The 14,405-nt window shown below is 36.9% G+C and overlaps 1 protein-coding gene across 2 annotated transcripts in view; it reads right to left on the reverse strand.

The window, feature by feature from the left end:
• atosb (atos homolog b) overlaps positions 1 to 12,458 on the reverse strand; it is a 63,087-nt gene extending 50,629 nt beyond the window's left edge. For both annotated transcript variants that reach the window (XM_088336471.1, XM_088336469.1), the window contains exon 1: positions 11,899 to 12,458. The gene's annotated coding sequence lies outside the window, so the exon portion shown is untranslated. The remainder of the gene's footprint in view (positions 1 to 11,898) is intronic.
• Positions 12,459 to 14,405: the final 1,947 nt, after the last annotated feature.

Genomic DNA, 14,405 nt, shown 5'->3' on the forward strand with positions numbered 1-14,405 from the left:
AGCATACAAATAAAGGCCTGAGAAATTTCCCAAGAGAAAAAAAACTGCTCCAAGGCTGGTCTTTTTCTTTTTTTATTTGACTGTGTGCATGCCATCAAAGAAGCACTCACGTTATTTTCGGTGTTTAAAAGAAAAACACACATACACTAACACGGCTTTGTAGCTCTTGGGAGGACATCATGTTAGATTATGCCTTGTGATGAAAATGCTGGGAAATTTCGCTGAATGAAAAAAAGCATTAAATGGATGGTTGGATTGACATTCCAGGACACTACTAGGCAGGTTTATAAAACCGCTCGAACGTTTTCATAAGGGTTATTTTGCTCCAGAAACATAATCGTAGAAATTTCAATTCAAGAAATTCTTAATACCATTCCCTTACACCGCTGAGCCTTGCATGTGATGGTCGCAGAGTCCCGTGGATCAACAATCTTAAACTTATTTCCTCTTCTAGCCACTTCAGTGCTGATTTTCATCTCATCCAACACATTTAGAAATAATTCCGACCGAGGACGGTAAATATTCTTTTTTGAGTCAGTAATGCTGCACCAAAGTCTTAAATCAATGTAGTTGGCGCCAACTAGAGGCAAGGAGGAGTTAATGTTCTTTTTTTCCCGCTATTGTTTTGAAACATGCATTAGAGGTGCCCCCAAAACCATACCTGGGAAAAAAACTAATAAATAAATATCAACATCCAGTTAATAAATTCCATAGTTTTTTTTGTTCAGGTGTAGGTGTGATATTGCAAAACTAGAGGTTTTTGAACCTTAGAATAGAGCTGAAGCATGCTTATTCAAAGTAGACACCCTATGGAAACCCAAAGGAACTACTTTGCCGAATCTGAAAGACTACTTCCATATTGTCTCACATGAGCATGGCTGAATTTCAACCAGTGACGGGATATGGAAGGTCGAGCCAGCTAGATATATCCCAGTTGCAGCTGAAAAGACCAAATAGGTGGAGTTGGTCAGATCTGGTGTGAGTGGCTAACTTAAGCATCTAAAGGTCGGTAAGAGATTGTAAGATAAAAATGAAATACAGTAATCCCTCACTTTTCCCAGGAGTTGCGTTCTAACAGCGTTCTGCGATAGTCAAAACCCACCAAGTAGAAACCTTTATTTATTTATTACTCAAGAACAAAGCCATTTTACAGGCTCAAGTATTTAACAGAAAAAGTACTGTATTTAAAATAAATTGTAATTTTGAAAATAGCTTTCTGTTTTATTTTACAACTATATGGGTTAAAGACACGCTCCACTTGACTTTATATGATACTTAGCCACCATCATGTAAACTACATTTACCTTAGAGTCATTTCCTACAGAAACCATATATTTTTCCATTATCAAACATTTTTGTAAAAGCACCATAGAGCCATTAGAGAGCGTTAAAGACCCGCATGTGGCTCCCGAACAAGTATAGCGGGTCGGGAATTTCAAGTTTGTTGGCAATGGAAAGCATCTTCCTCTGTTTAGCCAATCAGAATGCAGAACACAATGCAAGGGGAAAATCCGTGAAGTAGTGAAACCGTGGTACAACAAGTGATGATTGTATGTCAAAAGACAGAACCCTGAAAGACATAACACTAAAGGACAACACAAAACTAATCTACACGAGCATCTAAACAATAACAATAGCGTCTAGCGGCGAGCCATAGCCTGCAGCCAAGTGGCTACGATAAGTGGCTAGAAATGGAAATAGTGGGGAAAAAAAGAAAACATGCTGTTGAAAGGAAGTGCCTAAAGACACCATTGGGACTCTATTTTCTCAAAATCATCAATCAGGCTTCCATAGGATAAAATGACAAACAATTATATCAGCTTCTTATAAAGGCTTCTAAAATTGAATATCTAAACATTAAAGTCAATAAGAAAAATCAATGTTTATGAGATTGCTTGTTGTACAAATCAATTTTGTTTTCATAAGACTAAGAAATGTCATATGATGCACACAGGGGCTTTAAGGCTAATTTGTAAAGTATAAAAAGAAACATGCAAACTCTGTCTTATCTATTTCGTTAAAAGCCCTCCAATTAGGACGGAGTAATAGCTTCGGTGAGAATAAGGGTAGAACGGTGATGAGTGGGATGGGGCCAGAGAGCTAATAGGTCTAAATTCGATAAGCTCCACACTGACCTATATAATGCATAGATTTTCATCTCAACACAGGCATTCAGTAACATTGGAGTACAAAAGCCATTCGGGGAGAGTAAGTAAATATGGGTTGAATTGTAATCTAGTATGCCGTTTTCCGTAACACTGATTGAAAAATTGAATATTGGTTTTATCAATTTAAATTGATAATAACTGACGATCAATTACCAGAACCAGTTTTAAGTAGGCCCTTTACTCTGTCAATGCCAGATGTTAGTCTAAAATAGGAAAACCAGGTGTCGGCCAATTTTTGCCATTTTAAGAGATTTTTGAAGGCCTAAAGAAAATTATGTTCTGTAAAAGAAATGGTGAAACTGCATCTTTCAATTTAAATAAATGTTTCCAGCTTTAGCATTAATTAGTGAAAAACAGTTGAAAACTGCCACGTTTCTTGAAAATACTAATTTTCAAGAAAAGTTCTAAGCAAAACGGCTTTTTGTGCAGTCCTTTCTCAAGGTTTCATTTTTCTCATGTTGAGGTTTTTGAGTTTTTCCTTGCCCTCATGTAGGTTTTAGATCAGGGGATGATGTAATAATAACCTGTGGTCTGTGCAGCCCTTTGAGACTCCTTGTGATTCAGGGCTATACAAATAAACATGACTTGACTTGACTTTTTGTGAAAGGATGCATTTCAAACAGAACTTTCACTTCGGTGCTTTTTTTTTGTATTTGTGATAACTCCAATATTCAAACAATGCATTCCATAAACACAAGGGCACTTAACTTGCAAAATAACATTTTATTACAAGAACACCGAACTTATGCATGAATGATGCATGAACATTTCAGCGCTGGTGTTTCCGGTGACGTGATCACACGATTTTGGTCACCATGGCGATTGCCTTCCTGCAGACGTGCAAAAAACGTCATTCCTTCTACCCCGACGATGACGAAGGGACTGCCAACTAATGGTGGTTTTTCATATTGAAATCTTTCCCAGAAGCTTGATACTTCCTGGTGAGATTTGCCAAACCCTTTATAAAGCCTTATTTTAAATGCAAAAGAAATACATTTCTATGTTTTGGCACTCGGGGACAATGGTTCTGAAAACATATTTACAGTATGTGTTATGGTACTGAATGAGTTAAGTATTGGGATCCGACACGGCTCGAGCACTCAATTATTCATTGTCAAGTAGAAGTATTGTGCATAAAAAACTCAGCTTTCCCTATTTTTCCATGACCATTCCATTCTATTTCTAGCATCTGATCCGCCGGGGTTCCAAGCATGTCGAGCCAATGCCATATGGACGACATCCACCACTGCTGTGTGCTATCTGTCGGAGCATATTTATTACCCCCATGTCATTTTGACGATCGCAGAGGATAAAAAAAAACATAATGCTTTTATCAGATTTCTTCTTTGCATTGTTCAATACAGTTCCTCAAATCTTTTTTTTTTTTAATTGAGTTATGCAAGGAAGACCCCTGGGGTACAACATTAATCCATTCTGAGGTGGGGATTGTGAAGCGAAATTGCATTTACCCTTGATGTTACTTGACTTAAACTTGTATAGTGGAGTTAGAAATTGGATGCAGAAGGGGGTGGAGACGGAGGATTAAAATCTAAACTGACTTTAAAACTTCGACTTCCGAGCATAATAAGGCAATGTTGCTCTAAAGGCCTCCTTATGATTAATAATTATCTCGATCATCGATTGCTTGTGGCCGTATTTCTTAGTAAGAATAATGATGCATGTGCTTTCTTCATATTTCTTAACTATCTCTGGGATCGTTTTGATTGTTATGATCTTTTTGCTTCTACCTTTAGCATCACTGGGTCCCATAGCCATACAATTCTAGGTTTCTGAATTGAACAAAGAAAGAAATTGAGCATCGTGAGAGTGACCAGTAGCATATTGGCATCTTAGTGATTTCATGACTTAAACCAATAGCAGATCATCATCTTACATGACGTCAACCAGACATGCATCTTAGAGATGTATGCTGCATGTAACTTGCACAGTAATACATATGAACCACTGTAAACTTTTAAGTTTTGTGTTTTTGGGCTCAAAATAATTTGTTGTCGATTTTGTATTGTTGGGAAAACGCCGTAACGAGGGGCAGGAAAAACATAGTATGCCACATAGTAACATGAAGGCATCATAAAGTAGGGATGTACCAGGGGTCTACTTTACTCTGTAAAGCACCATCCGATGAATTATGAAAGATGTGGAGGAATATGAACAAAAAGGAATAACTCATGGCACTTCAAAAATCCATCCTGGTCTATGTATGTTCGTTTTATACGGTTAAAAAGAGCCAGATAATCAGTTATATTGGCAGTAGTGCATGACCACCTGGCCTTGGAAGTTCCAAAAATGTGTCTAAGCAACTCCCTCATGCTACACATTGGGTTCAACTCCCGCTGTTCAAAAATCTCCCCGTTGATAAAAACTACTAAAACTCCTTAAACATGCATGTTTACCATTGCTAGGGGTTTTCAAACAGTGCCTAGCGAAAATATACAAGTATGGTTTAAAACCAACAATATAAAATATATTAGAGTGGCCAAGCAAGAGTCCAGACCTCAATCTGAAAGAGCATTTGTGGAAAGATCTGAAAAATGCTGTGCATAAAAAAATCACAAACAAATCTTAACGAACCTTAAAGAACTTGAGCTTTTGTAAGGAAGAATGGGCTAACAATTTGGTTTCAAGATATGCAAAACTTAAAGAAACATACCTAAAACGGCTAGTGGCTGTGATGGCAGCAAAATGAGGTTGAACAAAGTGTTAACACAAAGGGGGCCAATATTTTTGCATCGTCTACTTTTCAATTTGTTTATTTGTTAGCACACTATAAAATGTTGAGTAGTTTTGGTTACTGTTCACATTCGAGTCACAAATGTTGGTGCTTAAAAAAAAAAAAAAAAAAAAAGAATTTGTATCTATAAGTTTGAAGCCTGGAATATGGCAATGTGAAAAGGTTCAAGGAGTGGGGGGGACAATACTTTTGCAAAGCACTGATGTTTTGCCATTATAGTCAAAAGTCCACTCGTCAGAACGAAACCAAAGCAAACTGAACCAAGCCAAGTAAAGTAGTGCCAAAGGAGCATTAGTACAATGACCCCCTTACAGATCAATAACTCCATCATCTGAGGTATTAAAGTTCTAATTACAGCAAAAATACAATGTCTTTCACACACACGATGTGGGGATCAATATAGCCCCATAGCAGTGTTGAGTACTGTCTCCAACCCTCATAATCTCTGACATCAAATCCTCTAGCAACACAGTGCTGACAACAAACCCACATCAAGGTTTTAATAGAGTACTGCACGCATACCCTTCCAAAACGCCAGCTACATTTAGCAATACATTCAATGCTCCAAGTTTTATCCATAAAGTGGATGATGTCGGCCCTCATTTCAGGACTGCACGTGGATGAATGTACTGCACTAAAAAGCCAAGCCAAGATGTTGTTTGTCTATCCTTCAACAGAGAGCCAGAGGACTCTAACAGGCTTGCCCGGTAATCAGCTTCACATTGCCCTTTACTGTACATAATGAGCAAACAACCTAACAAGATCCTGATGACACTACGTTGTGTGTGTAGAACCGTCAGGTTGACATTAAAACGCCGTTTGGTCAATGTTGATGTAGACAAGCCTAGCGAGCGTATTAAGAGGGCAAAAAAAAACATTGCAAACCTACCAAATTCTGGCCACCCCTTGAAACTTTTGGCACAAATGAGGAAAAAAAAATAATCAGAGAAGCAACCAAGAGTGTGGGTGTACAATATTTTTGCAAGGCACTAAAGGTGGGGTCACTGTGAACACCGCAAAAAGTTGCTTTTCTCCACACAGAAGGTTTATTACAGGAATTTGTAGCAAAGAATTTGTGCAGCCACTTCAAATAAAAGTATTAAACACTTGGGTAGATTTGGAAGTTATGCGTGATGCCACATATGACCTCAGAAAATCTTGTCTAAACTATAATTTTATGATCAAAAAGAACCTGACAAAGTTAAAAATGTGCTCTCACAATGTTGATCTCAAAAGATAGGCCATATTTTAAAGTTCAGTTCAAATAAAATGGAACATTTTGTAGAAAACGGAAGGCAGTTGACTCACAGCCAATTGAAAAGGCTCCCTTCAACATAGGGGGCATTGAGTCTTTTACAAATGAGAACTAAAAATAATAAACTAAAACTTGATCAGGATTTATTACCATGATCTGTAAACAGAAGAATTGAACACAAAGACAAACTATCCTAAAACACACATATTTTAAAGCAACCTAATAAACTCAGAAAAGACGTTTAATTAAATGAAGCTTTCATACTAAATACATATAATCCTTGTTGGATAGCAAGGGTGGGTTGCAACAAACAATTATTTTACAAATTATATAATCTTCTGATTATTTTGTTGATTAATTAGGAAGCCAGAAACTGAAGATGATTCAATATAAAAAAATGAAAATTATTGCCAAAAAAGTAACACAAAAAATAGAATTCTGATAATTTAGTTACTCGTTTTGCTCTAACTGTCAGAAAATAAAATCAAAATTTAAACTCATAAATAAATTGCTTCAATCATGCAAAAAATATTTTTAGAGACCCGAGAAATGATTCGTAAAACTAAACACTCGCATTTAAGTATTAGGTAAAAACATAAGAATTATTTTGTTTTGATCCAATATATTTTGTTACAACACAAAGCAGCTTTGGTCTCGAAGGACAATAAGAAATTGGTGAATATTTATTTTGAGAAATTAAAAGTTAAGAATTTAGAGCAAGGGTAATTTTAATTCAAGCAGTATCCAAATGATAAATCAATGATAAAATAGGTGTTGATAATTCTATAAATGGATGAATTAGATACTGAAAAAATTAATGCAAGTCGCACTCTACTCCAAAGTGATATCATAGACAGCAGGCAAATTTATTTAGAAAAATAAGATAGAGATAGATAGATACTTTATTCATCCCCGCAGGGAAATTCACAAATAATTCTACATGAGACCGTGAAGAATGCACTATAATACAGGGGTTTTATTAAGTCTTGGAAACATTTGAAGTCCCTCTATCCCCTTAACTATGGATAATAGTTGGACAAAAGTTAACATTATGTTGTAAGGGTACTCTTCTTTTTTAAATTTCAGGACCAGTAATGGAATTCACCCCACTAGAAAAGGATTTTTTGTGCTCGAATTTAAAAAAAACTGAATCAGACAGTTTCTGAACACAACCCTGCCAGATAGATAATAACGAATAATAACGATCTACTGTCCTGGCCAAGCAGATCTCCGGATCTCATACCAGGTGATTTCTTTTTGTGGGGATATCTTAAAAGATTGGTCTAGGTGCTTCCTATTTCAAGAGCCGTGGATGAGCTGAAGGCACAGATACCACAGGCTACTGTGACCATCGATAATGCAATGCTGGGCGTGTTTGGCAAGAATTTAAGTATCGGTTTGATGTGTGTGGTGTGACCAATGGTGTTCATATATAACACCTTAAACAGTCCATGTGAAAATTGAGATTATAAACTTTGTGAATTTACCAAATGTGTTTCAATAACCTTGATAGTTTCCGAGATATTCATTGTCGAAATGGGCCCGAGACTTTTGGAATACCCTTTATGGTTTTAAATCACAGTACCTGAGAGACAAATTAGCAGTAGTATCTGCTGCATCCTTTGTTGGTTCATCAGACATTTGTGACCCGTGGGGATTAGAGCATACATCTAAACCTAGATTAGAAATTCCTATGACATCTTTATGTTGCGTGCTCGCCTTAGGTGTTCTTGTTTCTTGGAATCTCTACAAGATCCTTTTATGCGATGATGGGAGTACGGTGTTTTTATTATACTATGCTCACAGCCCAGGGTGTACCTTGTCTTTTGGGCTGGGCTCCAGCTCACCTGCAAGACTAGGAACGGACAAGTGTGTAGAAAAATTATAAGAATAATTCCACTCTCCTCTTACAACATCAGTCCTTCTCTCTCTAGTCTTGTTTGACACATTGTTGGGTCATGGGAATTGGGCCGTTTTTGCCCTCCTAAATAAACTAAGGATGCACCGAATGAATGAAAACTGTATTTCAAACATTAGAAAATAAAAACAGGACAAAAACAATGGCTTAACAAAAATAATGTTCGAAAAGGGATCGTAAGAAGCAGACGCTTATTTTCCCTACCCCTTCATCTTCCCTATTACATATTACAGATAGCTCCTTTTTTGTTTCTAATACAACAAAATCTTACAGATATACATATTACATAAATCAGATATCAATAATTATAACAATATCAATAGTCACATATTTCATAGACTAATCATCGTAGTACCCATTTATTAACGTTATAATGCTACTATTCACTAAATATCATTGTGAAACCAATGATAATAACAAAAATAACAATAATACCAGTTATGATATAATAATAGTAACAATAACAACAAGGTTAAGTATAGTTGTAAACGCAGTATTTCCAATCTCTAGTATCTCATACGACATTTTGTTCATCTCTGTATTCTGCCAGTAATGTTTTTTTGTATTTATATTTGAACATGTGAATATTTGGACATTGTTTGATCTCATCTTGGAAATTGTTCTAAAGTTTGACTCCACACACAGACACACACATACTTTTCCTGGTGGTTCTCACCTTTGGGATTTTGAATTTACCACAGCCTCTTAAGTTATAACTTCCCTCTTTCAGAGTGAATAATTTTTGGATGTTTTCTGGCACTATGTCTTTGTTGACCTTAAAAAGCAGCTGTGAAGTGAAAGAATTTACTAAAATCATCCAATTTGAATCAGTTGGGCTGCAGGAATAAAATATTAGTACATTTAAAATAAAACCAAACTAAGGCTTCAGAAAAACAATTTTGAGATGACGTCACGACAAGCCATACAAAAATGGCTTTCTCTCAGGAGTTAAGTCTGTAAGACACAGCTGCTTATTTTTAACTTTGCTCGTGAAAAGAAATAGAGGACACTGTCAAAACGGGAGCTCTGCCAAGTTTTACCAACAAGACATTTTCTCTAAGAGGTCAAGTGGACCTCTGATTCTATGTTTTTATTAGTTGCTAGACAGACACTCGCACAATGTTTGGAATGATGCTAACATTGCGGAGCTAACTTTCTACAGTTCATTAGTTTCAATTTGGAAATACGTACTTTGCACTTGACATTCAATCTGTACTCCCGCAAAGTCTATTGGCTGGCGCTTAGCTATACACATAAAGAATTTGGTTTACTATTATTATTTTGCTATGGCAAATATGAGAATGTGGCTCGTTTGATGGATTTGACTGCACAGACTACCATACCATCATCATCTATTCCCTCCTGCTCGGGTTTTCTGGTCACCATTCACTATCCTTTTCTTTAAAGGCTAAAACAAAAACAATATTTACTTAAAAACGGGAGTGAGCCTGTGCAGTGTAGCAGCTACAAGCTATTTATTTTTCATTACAACCAGTCCCTTCACCTAAAGTACAATAAACTTACTTGCTTGCTTTTGTTATTTGCATTTTAGATCACTCAACAGTTTTCTTCTGAATCACTTTGCTCCCTGGCTGGATTTTTTTAAAGCACCTGAAGCCCTTTTTCTTGTTTTTTTGAAGATGTAATATTGAAACACTTAAATTTCTGTTACCTATCCCTTTATAGTGTACCTTTTTAGCCGTCTAAGTACAGTAATCCCTCTCTATAATGTGGTTCACCTTTCACGATCTCGCTGCCTCACAGATTTTTATCATGCATTGAATTCTACATTCTGATTAGCAGTCCCTTAGAGAGTAGTGAAAATGCAAGTACATTTATAGGTACAGGATCACGGTTCGTGAATCCCCGAACCACCTAGGTCTTAGGGTCACCACTTCCTGTGGTCTCAAATTCAGCACCTCCATCAACTGGCTGCTGTTGTTTTACAGTGTAAATTGTCATCCCGCTCTTTAGAGATGAGGTGGATTTTGTCACTGACAGACAGTGGCGTATGTGTAAAAATACTGATACGAGATCTTAAATCACTGGGGAACAACACTTTTGTTTTGCAATTTAGAGTAGGCCTGTTTTGTCCACTTTCACATTGTACAATGCATCGCTAGTGGCTTTATATACAGTACTTTCTTTGGGTAAAATGAATGAGATATATATATATACATAGATATATATATATATATATATATATATATATATATATATATATATATATATATATATATATTAGTTCTTAGTTTTCTAAGTATTTATTGGATAATAAGTGAAAAAACGATTACGTTACAGATACCACAGTTTCTTTTTTGAATAAAGCCCCCAAGAAGTTTATTTATTTTATTGGGTGCTGTCCAGAATTTTGAAATTTTCTACTCACTGAAACCATCTTCTAGCATTATTCATTATTGCAACCTCTGTCAAGCTCCTTGTGTGGTGTGTGCATGTACATGCATTTCTTGGACTTTCTCAAATAAACTCTTCTTTTTTCAAAATTTTCAGTGTTTGGACTGTATTTTAAACAGGCCTTTTCTTACTTTGGCAATTTTCATGCTACATTACTTTACAACCCAACCTCCTCCACTTCCCTGCTTCTTAATGTGTTGCTAAAAGTAGACAAAAGAAGAGAGGCACAGTGGGAAGAAATATCAAAGCTCTTTAAACTCAGTTGGGCATTGTTAGCACATCCTTAATAGAGTAAATTTACTTTCAACTTTTTAAGGACACCTCAAATGACGCTCCCCAGTTTTAATTATTTTTTTTAACCCTAACCTTCAGCGGAGTGTTTCACATTTCGGTTTTGGCCCGAAAACCCAACTCATCATTATTCACCTTGCCTTCAAGCTGATGGCTAAACCACATATGACGTCACGCTCAGCTGAGGACAAAGCCCACTGGTTTTCTCCCAGACAGAAAGGTGGGGAGAGAGAAGAAAGGCTGGGAAAGATGTCGACTTGTGAGACGAAACATGCGTATTGTGCGTATAATGGAAGGTGGCGAGAGGCCCCGCATTGAGCTAAAGTATCCGTCAATGCCATCATGCCCCGCTTGTCAGGACAAGGGATGACCCTTCAGAGCATGTGAGCATTATATCACTGCTCTCTATTGCACCGATGCATTTGTGCACTGCATGTAATCCCCATCTGCAATATCCCTCCCACCACTCCACTCAGAGATATATGCCAAGGATAATTGCTTCACCCATCTGTTTTGGCAAAATAAAATACACCATATATCTCATCAAAGTGCTTTGTGTAGAATCCACATGCAAAACTGCATGAAATTCAACCAAATATTCAACACTGGGACGACCATAGAGATATATTCCAGGGATAATTGCTTCATCAATCTTTTTTAGCAAAGTAAATGCAACACACAGCTCACGTGTGTTCTGTTTGGTATGGAATCCACATGCAAGACTACAAGGAATGCAACCAAACATTGAACACATTGGGATTACAAGCACTCCATCCCAAATCCACCGCAGACTGCACACATAAAGGCACAGTGGAGCAGACAAAGCAAGGGGAACGCCCCCCTCCGCCCAGCAAGCTTCTGTCAGGCCCATCAACTGGTTCAGGCTGGATTCCATGCATTCTTATACTCCAGGTATGAATAAACCCAGACCCAAAATCCTTGCAAACTCATGCTTAGGATACCAAGTGTGGAAAAAACAAAACACCCAATGGCGTCAGCGTGTTTCCACCAAGCAATGCTATATTTAAAGTTGGCACACATAAAAAGATGAGGCAGCTAGCGAGTAAAGGGGGGAAATTAAAGATGAGGGTTTGCTTACCAGGGAAATGTCAGATCGCGGAGAGAAATACCATCCTGGCGACCTCCTCTGACGTGTCCCTTTTGATAGCTTTTTGTCGTCTTGCTTTGACGGTTTCCAGGTAAAAACGAACAGGGCCAAGATCCAGTTCTTAGCTGTAAAATAACTCTAAAACGCTCTAAATTCGTGTATGAGGAGGATTGTAGAGGTCGTTTTCCGATTATTTCGTCGTGTAATGTTGTTGCAAGAGCTCGCAGCTGTTTTCGTTGTTCCAACCCTTGCCCAGTGATGTGTCCCCTGTGCCTTTAAACGACGACGTTTCCGGGGTTTACTACTTAATACGTAAAAGGCGGGGCTTAGCTGCCAGCTGAGCGTTTGTCATTTACTCCATTGGTTGTTGGTCTTCACTCCGGCCAATCAGCTCTCGGGAGTACGCCTATTTTAAAATATGGAGAGTTATTCAGAAATACCGACCGAGGATTGGATGTTGGATTCACTAAAGAAACGCCCAGTACACGTGCGTTTGTTCTCGCCTCCTAGCGCTATTTTTTTACTTATCTGTGGTTCATAAAACCTAGCAAGAAATGTGTAACCCAAATAAATCACGCAATCCTGTTGTGTTTGAAACATAACGTCACAATTATAAGGGTTTGATTTGAAGATTCGGTGACGCATACGTCAAACGTTAAGTCGTTCGTCACTGGATCGTGATGACGTTTTTCATTTCCTGGTTTTGGACAGAATAGGCCATGTTGTCATTGAGCTAAAAATAGATGATACATTCCCGTTTGCAGCTGATAACGGTGCGGCTTAATATTAGAATTGTCTAACTCTATCTGAAATAAAAGGACAACATTTTGGAACACTTAAAAACTAATTGAACAAGACATGAAAGTAAGACACAGCAGAATATGTTGGAACTAGCTCTAACTGAACAAACAGTGAAAGGAAGACAATGTAGAATATGTTGGGATATTAACTTAAGGTCAACAAAAACATGAAAAAAAAAACATGCGATATGTCAAAAACATAAAAGGAAGACAACTCAGGTTATGTTGGAACACTAACTATCTGAAATAAAAGAAAGAAAGATATTTTGGAACACTTAATAACTAACCGAACAAAACATGCAAGTAAGACACAGCAGAATATGTTGGAACTAGCTCTAACTGAACAAACAGTAAAAGGAAGACAATGTAGAATATGTCGGGATATTAACTTAAGGTGAACAAAAACATGAAAAAAACATGCGATATGTCAAGCTCATGAAAGGAAGACAACTCAGGTTATGTTGGAACGCTAACTCTATCTGAAATAAAAGAAAGAAAGATAATTTGGAACACTTAATAACTAACTGAACAAAACATGAAAGTAGGACACAGCAGAATGTAATGGAACCAGCTCTAACTGAAGGTCAACAAAAACATGGAAAAAAGGCAACATGCGATATGTCGGAACACTAACTCTAACTGGACAAAAACATGAAAGTAAGACAGCTCAGGTTATGGTGGAACACTAACTATCTGAAATAAAAGAGAGATAATTTGTAACACTTAATAAGTAACCGAACTAAACATGAAAGTAAGACGCAGCATATGTTGGAAATAGCTCTAACTGAACAAACAGTGAAAAGAAGACAAGGTAGAATATGTTAACTTAAGGTAAACAAAAACATGAAAAGAAGGCAACATGCGATATTTAGGAACACTAACTCTAACTGGACAAAAACATGAAAGGAAGACAACTCAGGTTATGTTGGAACGCTAACTCTATCTGAAATAAAAGAAAGAAAGATAATTTGGAACACTTAATAACTAATCGAACAAAACATGAGAGTAAGACACCGCAGAATGTAATAGAACTAGCTCTAACTGAACAAACAGTGAAAGGAAGACAATGTAGAATATGTTGGGACATTAACATAAGGTCAACAAAAAATGGAAAAACGCAACATGCGATATGTCGGAACACTAAGTCTAACTGGACAAAAACATGAAAGGAAGACAACTCAGGTTATTGTTAGAACGCTAACTCTATCTGAAATAAAAGAAAGAAAGATAATTTGGAACACTTAATAACTGACTGGGATATTAACTTAAGGTCAACAAAAACATGAAAAAAAGGCAACATTTATTTATTTAGCAAGCTATCTAGCTAGCTTTTTACATATTTTTTGCATGCCATCAAGCTAACATTTTACCTTTTTGCTAGTTATTAAGCTAAATGTTGGCCTCCTTTCTAGCTAGCTATCTAGCTTTGTTTTTAGCTTTCTCTCCTGCAATTCAAATGTATTTTTACTCTTTTGGCTACATGTCTAAACCCTTTGTAGTTCTTTGCCTGTTTACCCTTTTAGCTAACTATCAAGCTGCCTTTTCGCTATTTAGCAAGCCATCTAGCTAAGATGCTATTTTAGGAATTCTATTCTATTCAATTCTATTCAATTCTATTCTATTCTATTCTATTCTATTTTACATGAAATACAACAAACTTAATTTCATTTTATGGGTTTTATAGAGGGCAGCACGGCG

The sequence above is a fragment of the Urocampus carinirostris genome, chromosome 5, assembly GCF_059441175.1.
Source record: "Urocampus carinirostris isolate Australia breed hairy pipefish chromosome 5, RoL_Ucar_1.0, whole genome shotgun sequence".
Taxonomy (NCBI): Eukaryota; Metazoa; Chordata; class Actinopteri; order Syngnathiformes; family Syngnathidae; genus Urocampus; species Urocampus carinirostris.